Source organism: Monodelphis domestica, chromosome 2 (assembly GCF_027887165.1).
Source record: "Monodelphis domestica isolate mMonDom1 chromosome 2, mMonDom1.pri, whole genome shotgun sequence".
In the NCBI taxonomy this organism is placed as follows: Eukaryota; Metazoa; Chordata; class Mammalia; order Didelphimorphia; family Didelphidae; genus Monodelphis; species Monodelphis domestica.
In genome coordinates this window covers 120123460-120138109 of record NC_077228.1, presented here as the reverse complement: position 1 = coordinate 120138109, position 14650 = coordinate 120123460, and the positions used below count along the sequence as shown (strand labels likewise).

At 38.8% G+C, this 14650-nt stretch overlaps 1 long non-coding RNA gene across 1 annotated transcript; it reads right to left on the bottom strand.

Annotated features, from left to right (window-relative positions):
• Nucleotides 1–5469: 5469 nt before the first annotated feature.
• LOC103099148 (uncharacterized) lies at nt 5470–13590 on the bottom strand. Its single transcript, XR_008916211.1, has 3 exons — nt 8563–13590; nt 6195–6302; nt 5470–5631 (listed from the first exon to the last, which is right to left on the bottom strand). It is a non-coding gene; the product is annotated as an uncharacterized LOC103099148 (long non-coding RNA).
• Between the last annotated feature and the right edge of the window lie 1060 nt (nt 13591–14650).

Here is a 14650-nt window from a genome sequence, read left to right as displayed (position 1 = left end):
CTTACTTCCATGCTCTGAGCCTGGCTCAGCCCTTTCCTCAGGTGTTTGTTTCTGTGCCTTAGCTGGCCAGGACAGCCAGCACTCTGAGGGGGGAGGGGCCGCGGCTTCCCAGAGCTCTGAGGGCTCCTGATAAGATTAACTTTCTCTGGGTTGAACTGAGTATGCTTTGAAGCAGGGACCTTGAGACTCGAATGGAAGGACCCAGCCAGGGGGCTGCAGGCCCCCCCCGTCTCTTTCTGTTATCCTGCTGTCTGGGTGCCCCCGTGACTGGGTCAGGTTGTTTTCAGGATGTGGCCTTCAGAATAGCCGGCTCCCGAGGCCCTTTTGCCATCCCTGAGTGTTACTGTTGTTTCAGAGGATCCTGCTCTCTGATGGGGGAGGGGCCATGGCTTCCTGGAGCTCTGAGGGCTGGTGATAGGATTAACCTCAGACTGAGTATGCCCTGAAGCAGGGATCTTTGGTGAGACTCAGATGGAAGGATCTGGTCAGGGGGCTACAGGCTCCTCCTGTCTCTCTCTGTTTACCTGCTGTCTGGGTGCCCCCTCGACTGGGTCAGGTTGTTTTCAGGATGCGGCATTCATCCCCGAGGCCCTTTTGCCAGCCCTGAGGGTTACTGTTGTTTCAGATGACCCTGCTCTCGGGGGGGGGGGGGGCGGGGGGGTGACTTCCTGGAGCTCTGAGGGCTCCTGATAGGATTAACCTCAGACTGAGTATGCCCTGAGGCAGGGACCTTTGGTGAGACTCAGATAGAAGGATCTGGTCTGGGGGTTACAGGCTCCCCCTTCTCTCTCTGTTTCCCTGTTGTCTGGGTTCCCCCTCGACTGCGTCAGGTTGTTTCCAGGAAGAGGCCTTCAGGATAGTTGGCCCTTAGGCTCTGAGGTTCCCTCTGCTTCCTCGGACTCAGAGCTCTGGGTTGAGGCGATGGGTCCTGGGACCTTCCTTCTGCCTACCCCTTAGATCCGAGTGATCTTGTGTTCTGGCTTTGGGGGGGGGCGTACCTTTTGATCCAGGTCCAGGTCCAGGAGGAGGATTCCCGGGGTCTATGCTGTTGTTTGTTTTGAATTTTGGTGCCTTAGGAGCATATAGTTTGAGTTCAGTAGGGAAGGGTTTCTGGAGATCTGAACTTTAGCTTTCTCTAAGCCACCATCTTGACCGGAAGTCCCTAAAGCACTCCTTGTGTGAACTCTTAAAAGAATTTGCAAGTTTCTGACTGATGGATATTTTTAAAAAGGGTGGAGCTCTGTCAGAGGTTGATAACTTGGAGCTCATCTAGATATAGATCTGAGTGTCCTCTGTCAAGAGGTCGGAACTCAAAGTCTGTCTGAGAGCGAGCCCAAGTGTCCTCTTCCTCCCCTTCTTTAGGCTTCTCATAGTAATACATGTCTATTGCTGGCAAAGACATGCTGTTACTGGCCATTCCATGAATCTTGGATGGTGTTTGAATCACAATCTTACTCCAAGTGCTTATCTACATTTCTTGAAAATATTCTCTCCCCCTGATTCCTGGAATCCTTATCCTGTACCAGGTATCATATCTATCATCCTTGTTGCACTTTCCCAAGGACTGTCTCAGTCCTTTCCCAAGGACCCATTTCAATGGAATGCTTTCATTCTTTGTGATCTGTATGTTTAAAAGTTGTTAGTTACCTGCAATAAACTGTATTTGTCTGCCATCAGTGGGCAAAACCCTTCCGACTCCACAATGTATGTGTTATATTTTGATTCTTGTCTTTTCCCTCATCCTTACCTACAGGCAAGGTTCCTATAATTTCCACCTTTGTTATTCCTCTATTATTTTCCTTCATCCTTACCTGGGGAACTCTGGTCCCAGTCCTGCCCTCCCCCCCTCCCCCCGGGGCTTTAACAGAGCTTTCCAAGTATCTTGATGGCTTCTCACATAGCATTAAGTAGGGTGCTCAATTTTTTATTGATTCAATTTTAAAAGTAGGCAAAGGAGAGTTAATCCTGTCTTCACAATCTAGTGAAGTACTTAAATTAGTGTTAACTCAGGATAGACAACATACTAAAGAATTCTCTTTCACACTCCCAAATGCAAGTGCAGTAAAAATAGACCCCTAGTAGTAATAATTCAAGCCCATTTGAAGAAGTCAACAAGAACCAATTAGAGAATTTTCATATTTGCCCTAGTATTCTTGATTCTCCTAGAAACTGTTCCCTAGCATCCTCCACTTGGATTTGCAATTTTTGCAAAGTGATTCAAGGTTTGCACTTGTGCTAGACCCCCATTTTACATTTATTTATTTCTTCACATGATGAATATGAGAAAGACAGAAATGTGGAAAGACATATGAACTAATGCAAAGCAAAATTGGAAACATACATAATGACTACAGCATATAAGAGAAGGAACAATAATAACAAAAATTTCTTTGTGGGTTGCCTAATTACAATGATCAACTTGGTCTCCAGAAAGAAATTAAAAATGCACCTCCTAAAAATGTTTTTTGATAGCTCTCTATTAGAACAATCAACTGTGCTAGAAAGACCTACAAGAACTGATGCAGAGTGAAATAAGCAGAACCAGGAGAACATTGTACATAGTAATAGGGATATTATAGTATGATCAACTGTGAAAAACTTAACTACTCTCAGCAGTACAATGATCCCGGACAATTCTGAGAGATTTATGACAAAGAATGCTATCCTAGAGAAAGAACTGTTGGAGTCAAATACACAGGCCAAAGCATGTGATTTTTCACTTTAGCTTTGCTGGGTTTTTTGCTTTGCAGTTTTTGTTTTATATTATTATTCTCTTACAAAAGTGATGAATATGGAAATACGTTTTACATGATAATACATGTAAACCTAGGTCAAATTGCTTGCCAACTCTGGGAGAGGAAAGGAAAGGGAGAGCTACGATTCAGATCATATAACTTCAGAAAACTTATGTGAAAAATTATTACACGTAATTGGTAAAATAAAATGTCTTTATAATAATAATAATAAAAAAGATCAATCAACTATCAAGGAATCTTAGAGGAGGTTTACATCCTAGGTGAAGAACAAAATTAGTTATCTTCTAGTCATTTCATTTAATGTTTTTCCTAACAATAAAACTAATGTTTTGATGCCACAGATAAAGGACTGAAATGACCAATGAATGAAAAATAACTCTTTATACACTGTGCACAAGTGAAATTAGGGTGGGTTTTTTTGGTACTTTATTGGGTGTTGGCAGATGAAATCATTCCATGCTAAAAAACAAAAACAAAAAACAACTTTAGAATTGTTTTATTTTAGTTAAATTGAAGCCCAGAGGCATGAAGTGCCTTGTCCAAGGTCATACAGATAATAAAAAAGCAGAGCCAGAATTTGAAACTGGTACCTCTGATTTCAAATCCAGTACTGCTTTCCACTATGACAGTGGTTCCCAAAATATGTTTCAAGGATCCTTGAGAGTACCCAAAACCTATTCAAAAGATACTCCATTTGGAAACTCTTTTCATAATACTACTAAGATATTTTAATTTTTATATGGTAAGTAGTAGATATATCTCACATAAACAAAAGTTCTTTGGGGTCTTCAATAATTTTTAAGAGTACAAATAGATCCTGAGACCACAAAGTTTGAGAACCATTATGCTACAATACACTATGTCTCAGTCTTCTGTTAATCATAAGTTTCATCTTTAGGCTCATGAGTAGCCTGAGAATTTACCCTTTTTTTTTTTACTATTTCTTCTACTTGCTTTTCCATTTTGTGTATTTTTCAGTTTTAAATTCCAAACCAACAGCCTACTCTTTGGCAAGAACCCATATCTTAGTACTCTTCAGCTGTCATATGCTTGAGAAATGTGATTTATTTTTAGTTGAAGCTGAACAAAAGTGAATCTGATAGAAATTAGGTCCACTACATTTAAAGTGTCATGAAGCAGGGACCATATCCTATAGTTCTCTTTTGATTGCCCATGGCAAATTACACAATGTTGTGCAGATAATAGATTTTAATAAATATTTACATATTTTAACTGTTATTTTACATTATCTATACTACTTCCACTACTCAAACCATAATTGAAGTTTACTATATTTTAATGGTTACATCTAATCCCTTAATCTTCACAATTAAAAAAAAAACAATTCCAAAAGTTATCTGCCTTGTAATCTCATATTTTGGCAAGAGTTTAAAAAAACACACATTTTTGTACTTTAAAAACTGTGGGGAGAGGGGAGAGCAGCTAATTGGTTCAGTAGATTGAAAGTCAGATCTAGAGATGAGAGATCCTGGGTTCAAATGTGACTTCAGATACTTCTTAGCTATGTACCTGGGCAAGTCACTTTACCCCTATTGCCTAGCCCTTACTGCTCATCTGTTGATGTAAGCATTAATTCTAAGATGGGAGGTAAGGGTTTAAAAAGGGTTAAAAAACAAAACAAAACAAATGTTGCTTCTAAGTAGCAGTCTAGATAATGAAACCAATTGACAGCTGTCTTTAGGTAGAACTAAATAGTTTGTGAAGAATCAAAACCCCCAGGACTTACTAATTCATTTAACATTAAATAAAGATACAACTCCAGTACTGAATTCTCTTTAACATTAGGTTCCTGCATTGTAATTTCTCACACTTGACATTCCCTTTCATTATGTTCTGTCCTGACATGTGGGATAGAAAATAACAAACTGCTTTGCTATAATTTGTGGAAGGCTGACAATGTACTCAGCACTATTAAAAAACAACAACATAGAAGCAACTGTAATTTTTCCCTCTCAATATGAGAGGCAACAAATGTTGAGCTAAATTGTTTGTCTTCTGACTACTTTGACATCCAGACCTCCTTTCTTTCTATTTATATTACAAATCCACAGACTTGGATATGTGTTTATTCCCATCTAGCATCTAATGTATTTTTAACACTGTATATCTGTGACATCAGAGTCAATGACAACAGAATCCCTTTCTAAATTCTGGGCCTCAAGAAATGCAGCTAAGACCCAGATGCCCTTCTACTTAAAAGACCCAGACAAGAAACCTGGAAAAACCTGGATAAATTGATAGACTTTAGTAAGCAGAAATGGGGAGGGGGCCATTTGTATAACAATAGCAATATTGTAAAGAAAAACTACTTTCCACAACTTAAGAACTCTGTTCAATGTGATGACCAACCATGATTCCAGAGAATAGGTGATGAAGCACTGCATTGCATTGATGATGAAATATATTACCCACCTCTTGACCAAGAGGTAATGGACTCAGAATGAAAAATTACAACAGCATTTTTGGAAATCCACAATGTGGGGATTTGCTTTGCTTGACAAATTTGTTATGGGGTTTTGTTTTTCTTTTCAGTTGAGGGTAGGAAGGAAAGAGGGATAAGAACTTTTAAAATATTATCTTACTTGATTTTTACAACTCTTGTGACTTTAATACTATTATTGCCTTCATTTGATCAAGAAAATAGATCAAAGGAGATTATTCTTGTAAAGCACTTAGCACAGTACATACATAATAAATTCTATATAAATGTTAGCTATTTTTATTAAGGCACACAAAGTTTAAATGACTTGTCAAGGATCACATGGGTAGTAAGTACCTGAAGTTGAATTTCAACTTGGGTATTTCCCATTCTGGGCTCAGAACTTTATCCACTGAAACCACCTCCACACAGCCTCTGAGTTGATGGGAAGAAAAGGAAAGAAAAGAAAAGAAAAGAAAAGAAAAGAAAAGAAAAGAAAAGAAAAGAAAAGAAAAGAAAAGAAAAGAAAAGAAAAGAAAAGAAAAGAAAAGAAAAGAAAAGAAAAGAAAAGAAAAGAAAAGAAAAGAAAAGAAAAGAAAAGAAACAAAAGAAAAGAAAAGAAAAGAAAAGAAAAGAAAAGAAAAGAAAAGAAAAGAATACTTGTTAATTAAAAAAAAACACTCAAGCACATTTTCAAAAGGTGATATAACAGAGTAGCAGTGTGGTTGTGTGGTAAATACTAGACTAGGAGCCAGAATCCCCATTTTCACCCTGGTTCTTCCTCTCACTTAGCTATGTGACATTGAGTGGCTTCCCCTTGCTGGGCCTCAGTTTGCTTCTCTGTAAAATGAGAAAAATGGATTATATGTTTTCTAAGGTTTCTATAACATTCTAGTTATTTTAGCAACCTAAACTCTATACCACAGAGCTAGGGCACCATAGCTTTCACCAAGATGCTGACATTCCTCTCATCATTCCACTGGTATCCAATTGCTCACCCTTGCTCTTCCTCTTGGCTGCCACCTACTACAGGATCTTTGACCATTGCACGTCTCTCTTTCAAGTTCCTTCAGGTATGTCAGCTTGCATAGAGACCAAGCAGGATGCTGAAGATCAAAGCAAGATCAGTTGGAGAAATCAGTTGTGATTACTGAACACATTGGTCATACCTGCTAGTTCCTATTTTCTCTCATTGATAGTACTGTTTCTTCTGAAAAAAAAAATTCATTTGAAAACAGAAAGAGTACAAACTCAACAGAAGGAAGGGCAGGAGAGGCATATTAATCTCCCCTTTGAGGGAATGGGAGAATGTGAAAGGAAACATGTCTAAAATAGGAATTACTAGCTCTATTCTCAACTGAACTCATACTGATAGGTTTACTGCTAATATTTAGCTTTCTTCAGCTTTGATCAATAGTTATTTTGATATCTCAATATCCTTTCATGTTGTATTTTTCCTGGTCGTGGTTTAGGCTTGCAGACAATATCAGGGGTAGCAGCTTCTTGCCCCTTCCTAGTAACAACAGAATTCCAATTCTCTCTGTTGTGAGTTCTCTGAAGGACTTGTCAACTACTTTTAAGGATACTTGCATATATTTCTTGTCCCTTTTAAGATTTGAATTTTCTGCTCCCCAATCAACCTTGGAGAAGATTGATCCTAGTTTCCTCCAGTTTTCTGGACTTGAATAGAGGCAAGACTGCCTACCATTGGATGTTGTCTTCAGTTCCCTGTCACATTTCTATAATCCATCATGGGTCCAAATCTCTGTCTTGGGTCTTCTTCTCTTCTCTCTTTCTGTGACTTTATCAGCACCCATAGAATAAATATACTCTATAAATATGGCACTCAGATCTATAGTATGTTTCCTAAACTCCAGAGTTCTTCAATACCAAATGTCTATAGGACATTTCAAACTGGACATCCCATAATCATTTAAAATTGAACATGCCCCAAAAAGAATACATTCTTAACTACTCCCAATACTCACCACACACACACACACACATACACACCCACACACCATATCACACAACTCACCTCCTTTTTAACTCCCCTAATTTTGTTGAAGGCATCATTATTTTTCCAGTCACCCAGATTTAAAGCCTTACATGCATCTTTGACTCCCCTCTCTGATCCATCCCCCATTCTCAGCCATTTCCAAGTGTGAGATTTAAAATGGTTGAGGTCTTAAACTGTAGTGAGTTAAAATGGTGGAAGATATAAATTGTGATAGATATAAGAGAGGGTGAGTAAATTTGACCACAAAAATATGTTTCACTACAGTGTTTTGGTTTTTAAATCAAATATAAGGTGGTCACCAGGGAAATATTCCCAATTATTCAAATACCCAAGTCAATTGGGTTTTATAGAGATTTTAATTAACAATACAATGAGTAATCAAAGAAAGAGAGAGAGAGTAAGAAAGGAATAAGTATGAAGGGCCTCAAGCCAATATGGCCTAGACCTGAGTCTTAAGAGAGAAATCAGTCAGTTTTTTAACAGTCACCACAAGGTCTGACTAAACAAGGATTCTAGTGACATCAGGCCAGCTCCATCTCAGCTGACTTCATCAGAGAGCCTTCCAGCCAGAGACTGTTCCAAAAGGCCTCTCTCAAGAGATTCTTCCCAAGCGGTCCTCATCAGAGATCCTCCAAAAGGCTTTCTCCAAAAGGATATATGCCCTCAAGAGATTCTGCTTTTTCTTATATAGGGGTTTTTCTCCCATGTCACCTCCCATAAGGCCCTACATCTACCAATCACTGTAGATGCTTTCCAAAGGACTGCCCATCTAAATTCCTGCCACGTCGACCAATCTCCTTAGTAAGTCTGAATCAGAAAAAATGCTGCTGTGTCGACCAAGATCCTCAGTAAGTCTGAATGAGAGAAAACACAACTGAGTCAACTAATCTCATCAAGAGGAAACTTGCCTGACCCTTTTAGGTACCTAGCATCCCATTGTATCAATTCTAAAAACAGGCCTGGCTCAAAGAACTCCTTGCCCCACCATAAGCATGGATCCAAGTACTTTCTTTGTTTAGCAAGGAGTTTTCTCTCCTAAAGCAGTCTTAAGTATGGTTGGAGTAGAGGTCCTCCCATTTCTGATCCTGGCGAGTTCTCACATCAAAATGGGGAATGTTTCTCAGTAGGGAATTTGTTCCAATTAAGAATTCCCTGATGGGGAAATTTTTAACATTCACAAGTCTGAGAGATTTCAAGATTTATACAAGTTCTATTGATACTATATGCACATTCCTGTATTCATCCTCTTCTCTACACTCTTAGAATATTTCAATATATTCTTAATTGATCCTCCTACCTCTAGTCTTTCTCCCTTCTCCAATTTACAACCCCCCCAACACACATACCTAACAAATTGCCAGTTCTAGAGTACTTCTGACTATGTCATTCTTCTGTTCAAAAAGCTTCTGTATCTGTGGGAAAGGAAGGAATTTAAGACCAAACAAGAGATAGAGAACATTACAAAATGTAAAATGAGTAGTTTTTATTATATTAAATTAAAAAGGTTTTGTATAAACATAACTAATGAAGCCACAATTAGAAGGAAAAGAACAAACTTGGAAAAAAATTTATAACAAAACTCTCTGACAAATCTGATTTCCCAAACATATAAGGAACTAAATCAAATATGTAAGAAATCAAGCCATTCCCCAATTAATAAATAGTCAAAGGATATGAATAGGCAGTTTTCAGGTGAAGAAATCAAAACTATCAATAATCATGTGAAAAAATATTCTAAATCCCTCCTGATTAGAGGAATGCAAATCAAAACAGCTCTGAGGTATCACCTAGCAAATTGACCAATATGACAGCAAAGGAAAATAATAAAAGTGAAGGGGATGTGGCAAAATTGGGACACTAATACACTGCTGGTGGAGTTGTGAATTGATCCAATTCTAAATTTCAGTCTGGAAGGCAATTTGGAATTATGTCCAAAGGACTTTAAAAGAATGCATGTTCTTTGATCCAACAATACCATTACTAGGTCTGTGTCCCAAAGAGATCATAAAAAAGGGTTGTATGAATATATTCATATATGTACTTTGTGGTAGTAAAAAATTGGAAAATGAAGGGCTGTCTCTTGGTTGGGTAATGGCTGAACAAATTGTGGTATATGATGGTGATGGGATACTACTGTGCTGTAAGGAATGATGAACTGGAGAATTTCTACATGAATTGGAAGAACTTCCATGAACTGATGCAGAGTAAAATGAGCAGAACGAAGAGAACACTACACAGAAAGTCAAACATTGTGGAATGATCAAATGTAATGGACTTTGTTACTAGTAGCAATGCAATGATCTAGGACAATCCTGACTGACTTATGAGAAAGAATGCTATCTACATCGAGAGAAAGAACTGTGGGAGTAGAAAAGCAGAAGAAAAAACATGACATTACTTGTTTATATGGGTATATGATTTGGGGTTTTGGTTTCAAAAGACTGCTCCGCTGCAAAAGTAAATAATATGGAAATAGGTACCAAGTGATAACATTTGTATAATCCAGTGGAATTGCTTGCCAGTTCTGGGAGGGGGTGAGGGAAAAGGGGAGGGAAAGAAAATGTATCATGGAAATATGGAAAAATATTTTTAAAAAATAAAACAAATTTTTTTAAAGCTTCTGTAGTTCTTTATTGCCTCTAAGTTAAAAATGTCCTAAGACAAACTTCTCTATTTGACATTTAAAGCCCTTTGCAATCTGGCTCCAGGCTGCTTTTTGCATTTTACCCCCTCATAGTCTCTGTGTTCAAACCAAACCAAACCAAACTATGTGCTATTGCCTATACATGATACTCTATCTCTTCTCTCATTACTTGGGCACAGGCATTTTGGGCCTGAAATGCTCTCCATTTGCATTTATGCCTCATAGAATCCTTAGTTCCGGGAACTTCCGGTCAAGATGGCAGCTTAGAAGCAGCAAAAATTTAAACCTCTGAAAACCCTTCCTTACCAATCACAAACTGAATGCTCTTAGGGGACTGAAATTCAAACTTAACAACAGGACAGAGCTGAACCCTCCTTCTGGACTCAAATCAAAAGGTATGCCCACCAAAAGCCCGAATCCTAGATCACTCAGGTCTAAGGGGAAGGCAGAAGGAGGGTCCCAGGACCCCTTCTCCCCAATCCAGAGTACTGAGCCCGCAGCAGCAGCAGTGGGAACCTCAGGGCCGGCAAAAGAGCCTCAGGGCTGGCTGTTCTGAAGGGTGCACCTTGAAAGCAACCTTGGCCAGTTCGGGGCACTCAACACAGATGGCAGGGAAACAGCCTGAAAGAGACAGGGGTGGGGGGAGCCTGTAGCCCCCTGGCTGGGTCCTTCCATTGGAGTCTCACCAGAGGTTTTTGCTTCGGGGCACATCCAGATCAACCCAGCTGAACCTAATCCCATCAGGAGTCCTAAGAGCTCAGGAAGGCCAGGACCCCTCCCCCCTTAGAGTGCAGGGCCTTCTGAAAGGACAGGAAGCTCAGGGCCTGCAAAGGTGTTGCTCTGAAGGGCGTACCTTGAAAGCAACCTGGGTCACTCTCGGGGCATCCAACACAGATAGCAGGGAAGCAGCCTGAGAGAGACAGGGGAGCCTGTAGCCCCCTGGCTGGGCCCTTCCATTGGAGTCTCACCAGAGGTTTTTGCTTTGGGGCACATCCAGACCAACCCAGCTGAACATAATCCCATCAGGAGCCCTCAGAGCTCAAGGAGGCCAGGACCTCCCCCCCCCCCCCTTAGAGTGCAGGACCCTCTGAAAGGACAGGAAGCTCAGGGCCAGAAAAGGCACTGAGGTACCTTATGGACAGTGCCAGGCTCAGAACATGGAAGTAAGGTAGCAGAGAAGCAACTGGAGGGAACTGATAGCAGTAACACGCAAATGCCGGCAGGCAGGGAAGGACAGACCCATGGCTTCCCTGGGAAGAAAGTGCAACTGCAGAGAATGGACATTTTGCCTGGGGCTAAAGCCTCAGACCATCAAACAGATACACTAAGAGCAAGTCCTCCTCACTCACATTTCTGACTGGAAAGGGGAAGAAAAACCATAGAGATGGCAAACAGTACAGAAGTGCAAAAGCTTCCAAACACCAAGAAAAGCAAGAAGAAGGGGGTGACTTTGGACACATTTTATGGAGCAAAAATACAAAATACAGAGGAGATAGAAGAGGAAACACAAAAAAATGCTCCAAAACCTTCCAAAGGAAATGGGAATTCTCCATAAACTCTTGAAGAATTTAAATCAGAAATTATCAAAAAGATGGAAGCCTTCTGGCAGGAAAATTGGGAAACAATGCAAAAGGAACTCAACAATATGAGAGACCAAAATATGCAAATGCAGAAACAGCTCAAAGCCTCAAAAAACAGGTCAGACCAAAATGAAAAGGAAAACCAGTCTTTAAAGGTCAGAATCAGGCAACTGGAAGACAATAATCTTGCAAAAGAGCAAGAATTAATAAAGCAAAGTCAAAGGACTAAAGAATTAGAAGATAACATAAAATATTTCACTGACAAGGTGACAGACCTGGAAAACTGAGGAAGGAGAGACAATATGAGAATTGTTGGTCTACCAGAAAAGCCAGAGATAAATAGTAATATTGATATCATAATACATGATATCATCAAAGGAAACTGCCCAGAGATTCTAGAACAAGGGGACAAATTATGCATTGAAAGAGTTCACAGAACACCCTCTACACTAAATCCCCAAAAGACAACTCCCGGGAATGTAACTGCCAAATTCCAAAGCTTCCAAGCAAAAGAAAACATCTTACAAGAAGCCAGAAAAAGACAATTTAGATATAAAGGAACACCAATCAGGGTCACACAGTATCTAGCAATTTCCACTCTGAATGACCGTAAGGCATGGAACATGATATTCAGAAAAGCAAGAGAGCTGGGTCTTCAACCAAGAATCAGCTATCCATCAAAACTGACTATATACTTCCAGGGAAAAATATGGGCATTCAACAAAATACAAGATTTCCAAGTGTTTGTAAAGAAAAGACCAGAGCTCTGTGGAAAGTTTTACATCCAAACACAAAGAGCAAGAGAAACATGAAAAGGTAAATATGAAGGAAAGGGAAAAGGAGAAAAATGTTATCTTTTACTTTTATTCAAACTCTCTTCTATAAGGACTACATTTATATCAATTTATATATATTAATATGTGGGGAAATGTAATGTGTAACTCTCAAAAATTGTATGAGTCATTAGAGTAGTAAGAAGAATCATGCATAGGGAAAGTTTGGGGCATCAAGATGATATGGAGAAAGGGGGGAATAGAAAGAAAAAGGGAGGGGGGGAATCATTGATGGTATTAAGATATATTCCAAGAAATAGAAATAAAAAGCTAAATAGAATAATCTTTCTTGCACAAAGATACACATGGGAAGGGGGAGTGGAGAATTCTCTTATAAGAAGGAGAGGAAGAGAGTTTTTACTTAAACCTTTCTCTCAGTGAAATCAACTCTGAGAGGGAAGAACATCCAGATCCATTGGGATCTTGACTTTTATCTTATCCAACAGGGTTAGGGAGAAGGGAAAATCAAGAGGGTTAAGGGGGGAGGGAACACAAAAAGGGAGGGAAGCAGAGGGGGGAGGGGAAGGGAACAAAAAGGGAGGGGTTAGAAAAGGAAACATATCAAGGGAGGGGACTAGGGGGACTGATTTAAAGTAAATCACTGGCTCAAAAGGTTATAGCTAAAGAAAAAAGGTCAGAATTAGGGGAGGATATCAAAATGCCAGGGAGTCCACAAGTGACAATCATAACTTTGAACATGAATGGGATAAACTCACCCATAAAATGTAGATGAATAGCAGAATAGAATAGATTAGAATCCAAAACCCTACCATATGTTTTCTTCAAGAAACACACATGAGGTGGGTAGACACTCAGAAGGTCAGAATTAAAGGATGGAGTAAGACCTTCTGGACCTCAACATGTAGAAAGAAGGAAGGAGTTGCAATCATGATATCTGACAAAGCCAAAGCAAAAATAGACCTGATTGAAAGGGATAGGGAAGGTAAATATATTTTGTTAAAAGGACCTTAGATAATGAGGAAATATCACTAATCAACAAGTATGCACCAAATAGTATAGCACCCAAGAGAATTGAAGGAGGAAATAGACAGTAAAACCATATTAGTGGGAGACCTGAATCAACCACTATCAAATTTAGATAAATCAAATAAAAAAATAAATAAGAAAGAGGTAAAAGAAGTGAATGAAATCTTAGAAAAATTTGAGTTAATAGACATATGGAGAATAATAAATAGGGACAAAAAGGAATAGACCTTCTTCTCAGCACCACATGGCACATTCACAAAGATTGATCATACATTAGGTCACAGAAACATGGCATACAAATGCAGAAAAGCAAAAATAATAAATGCAACCTTTTCAGATCATAAGGCAATAAAAATAATGATCAGTAACAGTACATGGAGAACCAAATAAAAAATTAATTGGAAATTAAATAATATGATACTCCAAAATCAGTTAGAGAACAAATCATAGAAACAATTAATAATTTTACCAAGGAAAATGACAATGGTGAGACATTCTTTCAAACCTCATGGGATGCAGCCAAAGCAGTAATCATAGGAAAATTCATATCCTTGAGTGCATATATTAACAAACTAGGAAGGGCAGAGATCAATGAATAGGAAATGTAAATAAAAAACTTGAAAATGAACAAATTAAAACCCCCCACAAGAAAACCAAACTAGAGATCCTAAAAACTAAGGGAGAAATTAATAAAATCGAAAGTGATAGAACTATTGAACTAATAAATAAGACTAGAAACTGGTACTTTGAAAAAAACAAACAAAATAGACAAAGTACTGTTAAATCAAATTAAAAAAGGAAAGAAGAAAAGCAAATTAACAGCATCAAAGATGAAAAGGGGGACAGCACCTCCGATGAAGAGGAAATTAAGGTAATCATTAGAAATTACTTTGCCCAATTATATGGCAATAAATACACCAATTTAGGGGATATCGATGAATATATACAAAAATACAAACTGCCTAGACTAACAGAAGAGGAAATAGAATTCTTAAATAATCCCATATCAGAAAATGAAATCTAACAAGCCATCAAAGAACTTCCTAAGAAAAAATCCCCAGGGCCTGATGGATTCACCAGTGAATTCTATCAAACATTCAGAGAACAGTTAATCCTAATACTATACAAACTATTTGACATAATAAGCAAAGAGGGAGTTCTACCAAACTCCTTTTACGACACAAACATGGTACTGATTCCAAAACCAGGCAGGTCAAAAACAGAGAAAGAAAACTATAGACCAATCTCCCTAATGAATATAGATGCAAAAATTTTAAATAGGATACTAGCAAAAAGACTCCAGCAAGTGATCAGAAGGGTCATTCACCGTGATCAAGTAGGATTTATACCAGGGATGCAGGGCTGGTTCAATATTAGGAAAACCATCCAC